Below are 8,464 nucleotides of genomic sequence, written 5' to 3'. Positions count from 1 at the left end.
ACCAGGTCTGAATTTATAGTAAATTTTTAAAAAATATTGCTGAAGGCTATTGGTAGCATTGTCTTCCAGCAGTGTACAAATTAGAACAATACAAATTTGCTTTATAGTTAGAGGTTGCATAATTCAGTCAGTTGAGTTGCGGCCAGAAGGTGTGGATTTGGAATCATGGTAGGGTTCACTCAGCCTCTCCTCTTCCCAAGATCCATAGAATAGGTACCATGTCTTAGGATATAGAGAAGAAGCAGAAGACTGCGGGGAATATTTGGCACTTTGCTGCAGTATTGCCTGCTCATTCACCAGTATGATAACTACCTCCAAAGGTGCATTCGGCAAGTTGCGCCCAGAATGCGCTTGACACTGCGCCTGTCTGGTGAAATTGCACCTAAGTTTCCGCACAAACTGATTAACATAAGCCTGCACGTAAAATCTCCTGTGAATCAGCACAATCGACCAGCGTGATCGAGCCTAATCGATTTGTGACTGAAACAGAACCAATGGGGCCTCAAGGTGCTAGGGTGGGATAGTATAAAAGGTGAGGGGGAAAAAATCCCATCAGGTCTCAGCACTTCATCCTCTTTAACTTAACTAACTGCTCTAATTGTTTCCTTTTATTTATCATAGTATCTCTCATCTCGCTTTTAACCAGTTCAGGATTTACCTCCTCTCCAAATATCTTTTGTTTTGCAAACACTGATGCAAAATACTCATTAAGAATTCCTACCAATCTCGATTTACCCTTTACTATCCTCTCCTCGCAAAGGTCTCACATTACATTTAACAATTCTCTTTTTACTGACATATTTGTAGAATTTTTAATATTTTTTGCGATCCTGATACTCCCTCCTTGCGTTCCTATCTCTCTCTTGACACATTTCCTTACGTCCTCATACTCTCTCTTGTTTTTATGGTTCAGCAGTATATACATGGCTATTCATTAATATGTCTAGCAATGGTTAAAAAGTTTTAAAATTGCATTTAAGATACTTGCTCTGCCCCCAGGATGAACTACTGCTTCCCTCCATTATACTGAAGTGTAAACTAGCCACTTGTGCAAGCACCATTCAAAACAGAAACATTTTTAATGATGGCACTGGGCTGAATTCGCATCACTTTACACAACCTACATTTTATTAACAAACCCCCCACTGGCCTCCATTGTAGTGTAAAATCACACGTTTGGGGCAAGCTGCCAGAAAGTAAAACTTGTGCATCTTACAGACCAATACAGAAATCAAATCTTGGGGCTTCCTGAAAGAAAAACCCATAAATGCTCAACCCTCTGAGTGTGAATATTTGGCACATTTCCTGCCATATAATTTGGACTACGAGACTAAGCAATTGTTCATTATTGTGGCTACGTGCTTAATGTTTGCCAGTTTAATTGATTGAAAGTTCTGAATCAATCCTTAGGTAACAGTGGAATTCTATCTGTCCCTAAGTTGAAAACTAACTTTAGAACTATAGCAGAAGACCAGGTACTGGTACAGTGCTCCAGAACTCAATCCCTTCATTTGTGGCCCCATTATTTATTGAGTACTTCCTAAGTGAACAGAAGGTAAAACTATTTGGCACTTAGTCTTGTTGAACTAAACATAATTGCATATATTATTCTATCATTATACACCTTACTGTTATATGAAATGTCAGATGTGGCTCAGTGGTGTCAATCTTGACTCTGAGTCACAAGGCAGCGGGTTCAAGCCTCACTCCAGTGACTTGAGCACTATGGGCCAGATATTCCGATCCCTACGGGTGGGTATGCGCTGTGTACCCACCCGTAGGGACATCGGAAATGCTGGTTTTAGGTATGCACTGCGCATGTGCTGGAAACCGGCATTTCCGACCTGTTAAGAAAGCTCTTGACAGATCCTCCGCCTGCCCTGGAGAAGGGCCTCTGCGGGCGGATAGTTCTGCTTTTTGGAGGCCCTCCACCCGCAGAAAACCCTTACAATTCTTGCACCTGGTAAAAGCAGGCATAAGGCCTGCTTTTACCAGGATAAGAGTTGAAAAAAGTAAAATAAAAATTTCCACTGATTTATCATTTAAAAATACTTTATAAAGGTACGTTTATTTTTAGCCCCGTAAAAAAACTTTAATTATTTTTTTCAAAAATTTAAAGTTTTGTTTAAAATAGTTAATTTATTAGACTTTCAAGTCACTTTAAAAATGTGACTTTTTAAAAATTTATTTAAAGTTTTACTATGTTTTGGGGGTGATCTCTATTCATATATTTGACAGGTCTTCCTGTCAAATGTATGAAAGGAGATTCCCTTCTTTGATTGGTTCTCCATGGCCCACGTGATCCCAGGGATGCTGCGAACTACATGCGCCTCTGGGATACGTGGGCCCTGCGCACTTGCAGTTTGGTGAGGCCCAGGAGTGGAATTGTGCGCGTCCCGGGAGCCCTCGGGTAAGGGCACAGATTTTTCCAGATCGCAGTCCTCTGCCTGTGGGAGGCCTGCGATCGGAATATCTGGGCCATAATCTAGGCTGATACTTCAGTGGAGTACTGAGGGAGTGCTGCACTAGTAGAGGTGCTTTCTTTCAGATGGAATGTTAAACTGAGGCCCTGTCTACCCTTTCAGGTGACTGTAAAAGATCCCATGGCAATATTTGAAGAAGAGCCGGGTGTTTTCCTGGTGTACTGGCCAACATTTATCCCTCAACCAACGCCATTGAAACAAAAGCAAAATACTAGGGATGCTGGAAATCTAAAATAATAACAGAAAATTCTGGAAATACGCAGCAGGTCAGGCAGCATCTGTGGAAAGTGAAACAGAGTTAAAGTTTCAAGTCGGTGACCTTTCATCAGAACTATTTTATCTGTCTCTATAAGATCACCTTTCACATGTCTCCTGTATAGTCTGAAAAGCCCAAGGGTGCAATTTCCGCTGAATACTTTAGGCACTAAAGAGGTGGCCAAGATGGAGGCTTAAGCTGAAATGCCAGTTTAGCCCGCGTTTAGCGCAAGACGCCACCTTGGTAAAGGAGTTGAAGCCAGCACTAGAAACGGCTTGTTAAACAGCTGATTGATACTTAAATTGCCTGCTAGCGTTCATTAAAGAGGCTTCACGACATTTTCATGGCCAGCACGTCAACTAACGCCTTCGCCTAACAGCAATCAGCTGTTTGGGAGTAAACGCAGCGTTGATGTCGATTTAGAGCACTACTTAAAGGGATACTTGCCACTTAAAGGGACACTCACTATTTCATGGTCATTGCTGCTGGAGCTGTGAAGCGGTCCTCTGAAACACATTGGGATACTTTTTGGGATACTTTGTCAAGACTTCACCAACACCAACATTTATTCTGGAAATTCTCTGAGGACTTCACCTAAAAAGAGTGAGTGCGATGTTACTTCACCTTATTGGACACCTTATAGGAGTCACCAGGAGAAAGGTCATCGGCATCTTGCTAGGGGTCCCTCTTGGTCTTGATGAGGAATGGGAGTAGGACATGAGACTAGGCACAGCAGCACCAGCTGCTGCAGGAGAGAGGGACAAGAGGGCGAGGTGGAATTCTTCAGTCCTGTGGGCACAGGACATCCCTCCTCCTCTGGACCTCCTCCACCAGGACCTCCAGTGCCGCATCTGAGAACCTGTGAGCCCTCTCCCTCGGCCCCTGAGCCATCACAATTTATATTAACGATTTAGACTTTGGAATCAAAAACACAATTTCTAAATTTGCGGATGACATCAAATTGGGGGGATAGTCAATACTGAGGAGGACTGCAACAAGTTACAGGAGGACATTAATAAACTTGCAGAATGGGCATATAATTGGCAAATGAAGTTCAACACAGATAAATGTGAGGTATTACATTTTGGTAGGAAGAATAGGGAGGTCACTTATTACTTGGAGGGTGCGAGTCTAGGTGGGGTAGAGGAACAAAGGGATCTCGGAGTACAAATACACAAATCACTAAAAGTTGTGGCACAGGTTAGGAAGGCCATAAAAAAAGGTTTATTTCTAGAGGTATAGAATTGAAAAGTATTTCAACCTGTATCGAACCTTGGTTAGACCACACTTAGAGTACTGCATACAGTTCTGGTCGCCATATTATAAAAAGGATATAGAGGCACTGGAGAGGGTGCAGGGAAGATTTACAAGGGTGATACCAGAAATGCGAAGGTATACATATCAGGAAAGGGTGAACAGGCTGGGTCTCTTTTCTCTTGAAAAAAGAAGGCTGAGGGGTGACCTAAGTCTTTAAAATTATGAAAGGTTTTGATAGAGTGGATACAAAGAGAATATTTCCACTTGTGGGGAAGAGCATAACTAGAGGCCATCAATATAAGATAGTCACCAAGAAATCCAGTGGGGAATTCAGAAGAAACTTCTTTACCCAGAGAGTGGTGAGAATGTGGAACTCGCTACCACAGGGAGTGGTTGAAGCGAATAGTATCGATGCATTTAAGGGGAGGCTGGACAAGCATATGAGGGAGAAGGGAATAGAGGGTTATGCTGATAGAGTTAGATGAGGAAAGATGGGAGGAGGCTCGAGTGGAGCATAAACACCGGCATGGACTGGTTGGGCCGAATGGCCTGTTTCTGTGCCGTATATCCTATGTAATCCTGCAACGTGCTGCTGTGTGCCAGCCAGAGCACTTCATTCCTTCAGTGGAAGTGGGTGCGAGGCACCTATATATACTGCGCCACGAAAATTGTGTTAGCACCTCCAGGCAAGTTCAAATTGTGGTAATCAGCAATTAGGACCAAAATTATGTGGTAAATTCAGACTTTTAAACAGGCTAATCTTATTGCACTGCACCCATTTAGTGCCGGTTGGCCAAAAATAACCCCCTTTATCCAGTCTTTCCTCATATATCTGACACCAGGGAACAGCCACTTAGCTCCCCACACTGCCTCCAGTGCCTGTATCTCTCCTTTGTTTCCCACAAACTGATCTGGACGCAGAACTCGAGGTGCGGTCTGACCTGTAGGAGGTGGCCGTGTGGTGGTGTTTGGCGCGTACGTACGCCCAGTCAGTTATGCCCCTGACTGTTTTGTGAGCGGTTTGAATCGCTCCCACGCCCCTGGGTTCTAGACACCGGACTTAGGTACAAGGCGGCGCTACAGAGAAGACTCGAGTAGACAGGTGGTTGGATGTAAACAAAAACCAAGATTTTATTGAAGAGGAAAAACTTGATACAATCTCATGGGAAAATTACCAGCGTACACTTCTACAGGCAAAAATACAAATGTAAAAGAATAATAATAACTATACTTATGCAGGGAATGGGGAACACACGCACATCGAGGGAAAACAACTATCTTAACAATCCCCTTATCCTTATCCCACCCCCTATACCTAACTAGATTAAGCTATGAGGGGTCAGAACTTCATGCTCACCAATCAAAAGGTTTCACAGAATCTACAGTGCAGATAGAGGCCATTTCGGCCCATCGAGCCTGCACCGACACATATCCCACCCTATCCCCGTAACCCCACGTATTTAATCCCCTAACACTAAGGGTCAATTTATCGTAGCCAAATCAACCTAACCTGCACATCTTTGGACTGTGGGAGGAAACCGGAGCACCCGGAGAAAACCCACACAGACACAGGGAGAATGTGCAAACTCCACACAGACAGTCGCCCGAAGCCGGATTTGAACCCGGGTCCCTGGCGCTGTGAGGCAACAGTGCTAACCACTATGCCACCGTGCCCCGTGTTAGACTCAAAACAGCGGTTGGGTTAGGGGTTCGCTCTTGGTGCTCTCTGGAGCTTGTCGTCGTCATGTGGCCTCCAGGCGCTGCAAGGGTGTTGTCCAGGTTTGAGTACCCCAAAGTTAAAGTCTCTGTTTGGGTACTTTACCTTGCAGGGATGATTTTTCATCGACAGCCGCCAGATTGAGTTGGTGTGCAGTTATTCGAAGGTCGGCTGAGGCTGAAGGCCCGATAATTCGAAGCCTCCCCTCAGTTCGTCTCCTCAGTTGGTCTTCTTCAGGTGGCCTTCCCTCCGGTGGTCTTCCCTTCTCCCCTCGTCACGTCCCGCCTCGCCTGGCCTGAATTGTTCATGTCCGCCCGACCCGGTGCCGGGGCTAGTTCCAGATGGTGTGGGAAAAGGGCACGGGCAAAGGCCAGGGGGTAAGCGCGGAACGGGGGAAGAGCAGCAGCCACGAGGGCGAGGGGCCGAAGAGCAGCACTAGCACACCAACCAACACCGAACACGAACACCCGACTCGAACCCCACCGAACTTCACTGAACTTCTTGCTACCTGAGGGGGCCTTCAATTATACCTTTGTCGAAAACCCTTATCTGTGCGCCAAATCAGGTTAGTTCTTTGTTTTAATCTTGGCGGGCTATTTTAAATAATGGTAGCAATCCATATTAACTGGTTTTGGATGGCCGGTAATCACATCTACCGGCCCGATAATTGACTTGTATTGTCCTGAAAGTTCCTTGATGGGCCTTGTCCGGCCTCGATGGCTCGGTTAATCTGTTTCCGATAATATATGCAGACTGCTAGATGGCCTTAACTATAGGCCTAAACTGAATTTAGATTTGCCTCCAATTCGGTCTAATGCATAATTCAGAGTCCTGTCTGGTTCCAAAATACAAAGTCTCTCTTCACAGAAGCCTGCAGCTTGGTTTCGATTTCTCCCAAGCTGTCTGCATTGCAGAGTTCATTTTAAAATCTCACAGGCTTGCTGACACGAGGCACGGACGCCATTTTGGGTACCCTTCTTGATTTAAAAAGTCCACGCAGGGTCCCGTTTGTTAATAACAGCCTTCGGGGAAATGCAGAAATTTTGCAAATCTTACAGACCAGGGCACTGTATAGTTTGATCATGACTTCTTCAGACTTATATTCTACTGTTTTAACTGCATAGCTCAACATTTTATTGGCTTTGTGGGTTGCTGCTGTGCATATTTTTGGATATGTTGAGTGTCACGTCTACTAAGACTGCTGGTATTCTTTCAATTTCTTCCTTAACTATTTCAACATCATTCATGAAGTACATGCGTTGCTTATTTTCCTTCCTAGGTGCAATAGTTTACATTTGTTACTATTAAATTTAATTGGCCATTTTCCTGTGTGCATGAGGATTCTGTCTAACATATTCGGTATTTTCTGAAATGCCTCCTTCGAGTCCACTGTCCATCTTAGTTTGATATAATTTGCAAGTTTGACCAATTTGCATTGAGATTCTGAGTCCAAGTTGTTGATGTAAATTAGAAACAGCAGTAGTCCTAACACTGAACCCTGGGGCACCCCACTCCATACTTTCCCCCACCCTGACATAACTCCTCTAACAAGCACCCATTGTTTTCTATCCTTCAACTCAATTCTTATCCATTCCGAAGATCTACCCTGAATCCCTACAGCCTTGAGCTTAACTAGTAGCCTTTTATGTGCAACTTTGCCAAATGCCTTTTACAAATCTTAAGTGCAGCATATTGGAGGGTTTCCCACAGTCCACTTGGGTTGTCACTTCTTCAAAGAGGTCGAGGAGGTTTGTCAGGCAGGAACTCCCACCAGTTGCGCCTCTTGCCACCAAGCGTACTGTACAGCTTGCGCAAAGTAAGTGTGCAGTACTTGCCAGGACCGCATCCTGGCATTAGTGGGGCCCATGGCATACTGATAGGCTAGTTTTCTTATAGCATGTCGGTCACAAAGCTCAAGGATTCATTTCTGAAAAAGGGCCAGTTTTTAAACAAACAAAAAAAATCCTCTTCATCCGATCTGCTGGCACTCTTCCCCAGCGCTGATTTCCGCTGATCCACTCCACCTAATGGTTTTTCCAGGTGAACTGCTACTGGTCTGGACACCAACCAATTGATGGAAATTCCCTTGAACCCCAGAGTCTGAAGAAAGTCAGGGGCAACTGGGACCAATAGACGGGAGTCATGCTCTCCCATGATTACGACAGCATAGCGGGTTCATGGATTTTCACGGCCTGGTACTTGGCTGCTTGTAGAATTCTCCGTGTTACCCACTCTGATTTACAGTAGCAATTTGGATTCCAGATCAAAAGTAAAGCAACCAATTGTGGTATTTAGGGGAAAAATACCACATATATTCTGCTCTTCATCTTTATAATTGCCACAAAAATACCTTTAAAAGATACAGTCTCTAATAAGGAAATACGGTAAACATTACCTTTGCCAGCTACCCTTTTTGCACTATTTTCCCAAAGCTATTTAATTTTTGTTGGCAGCAGGATATATTACACTTCTGGCCATAAGCTTGCCCATGACTGCCAGCATTGTGCTCTTCATCTAAAGTAGGGCTCTATATAGTCGAATACTTTAGTTAACTCTCTGGAGAACTGGGTAGACGCATTAAAGGAACAGGAAAGCTTTGGCAGATTTCTGCTTCCCTTCCAGTTTCAACTGCACCTCCGTCACCCAGTCATATTTATGACTAGCAGACTCCAATGAATCAATCTGCAACATATGACCAGTGACAGGATGTTTGATATCATTTTAAAGCTGGCTAATCAAGGCTAGTGAATG

Source organism: Somniosus microcephalus, chromosome 17 (genome assembly GCF_052327205.1).
Source record: "Somniosus microcephalus isolate GS21.2 chromosome 17, FLI_Smic_1.0, whole genome shotgun sequence".
Lineage (NCBI taxonomy): Eukaryota > Metazoa > Chordata > Chondrichthyes > Squaliformes > Somniosidae > Somniosus > Somniosus microcephalus.
The sequence above is the reverse complement of the archived record's forward strand: the minus strand, read 5'-3'. Positions refer to the sequence as shown.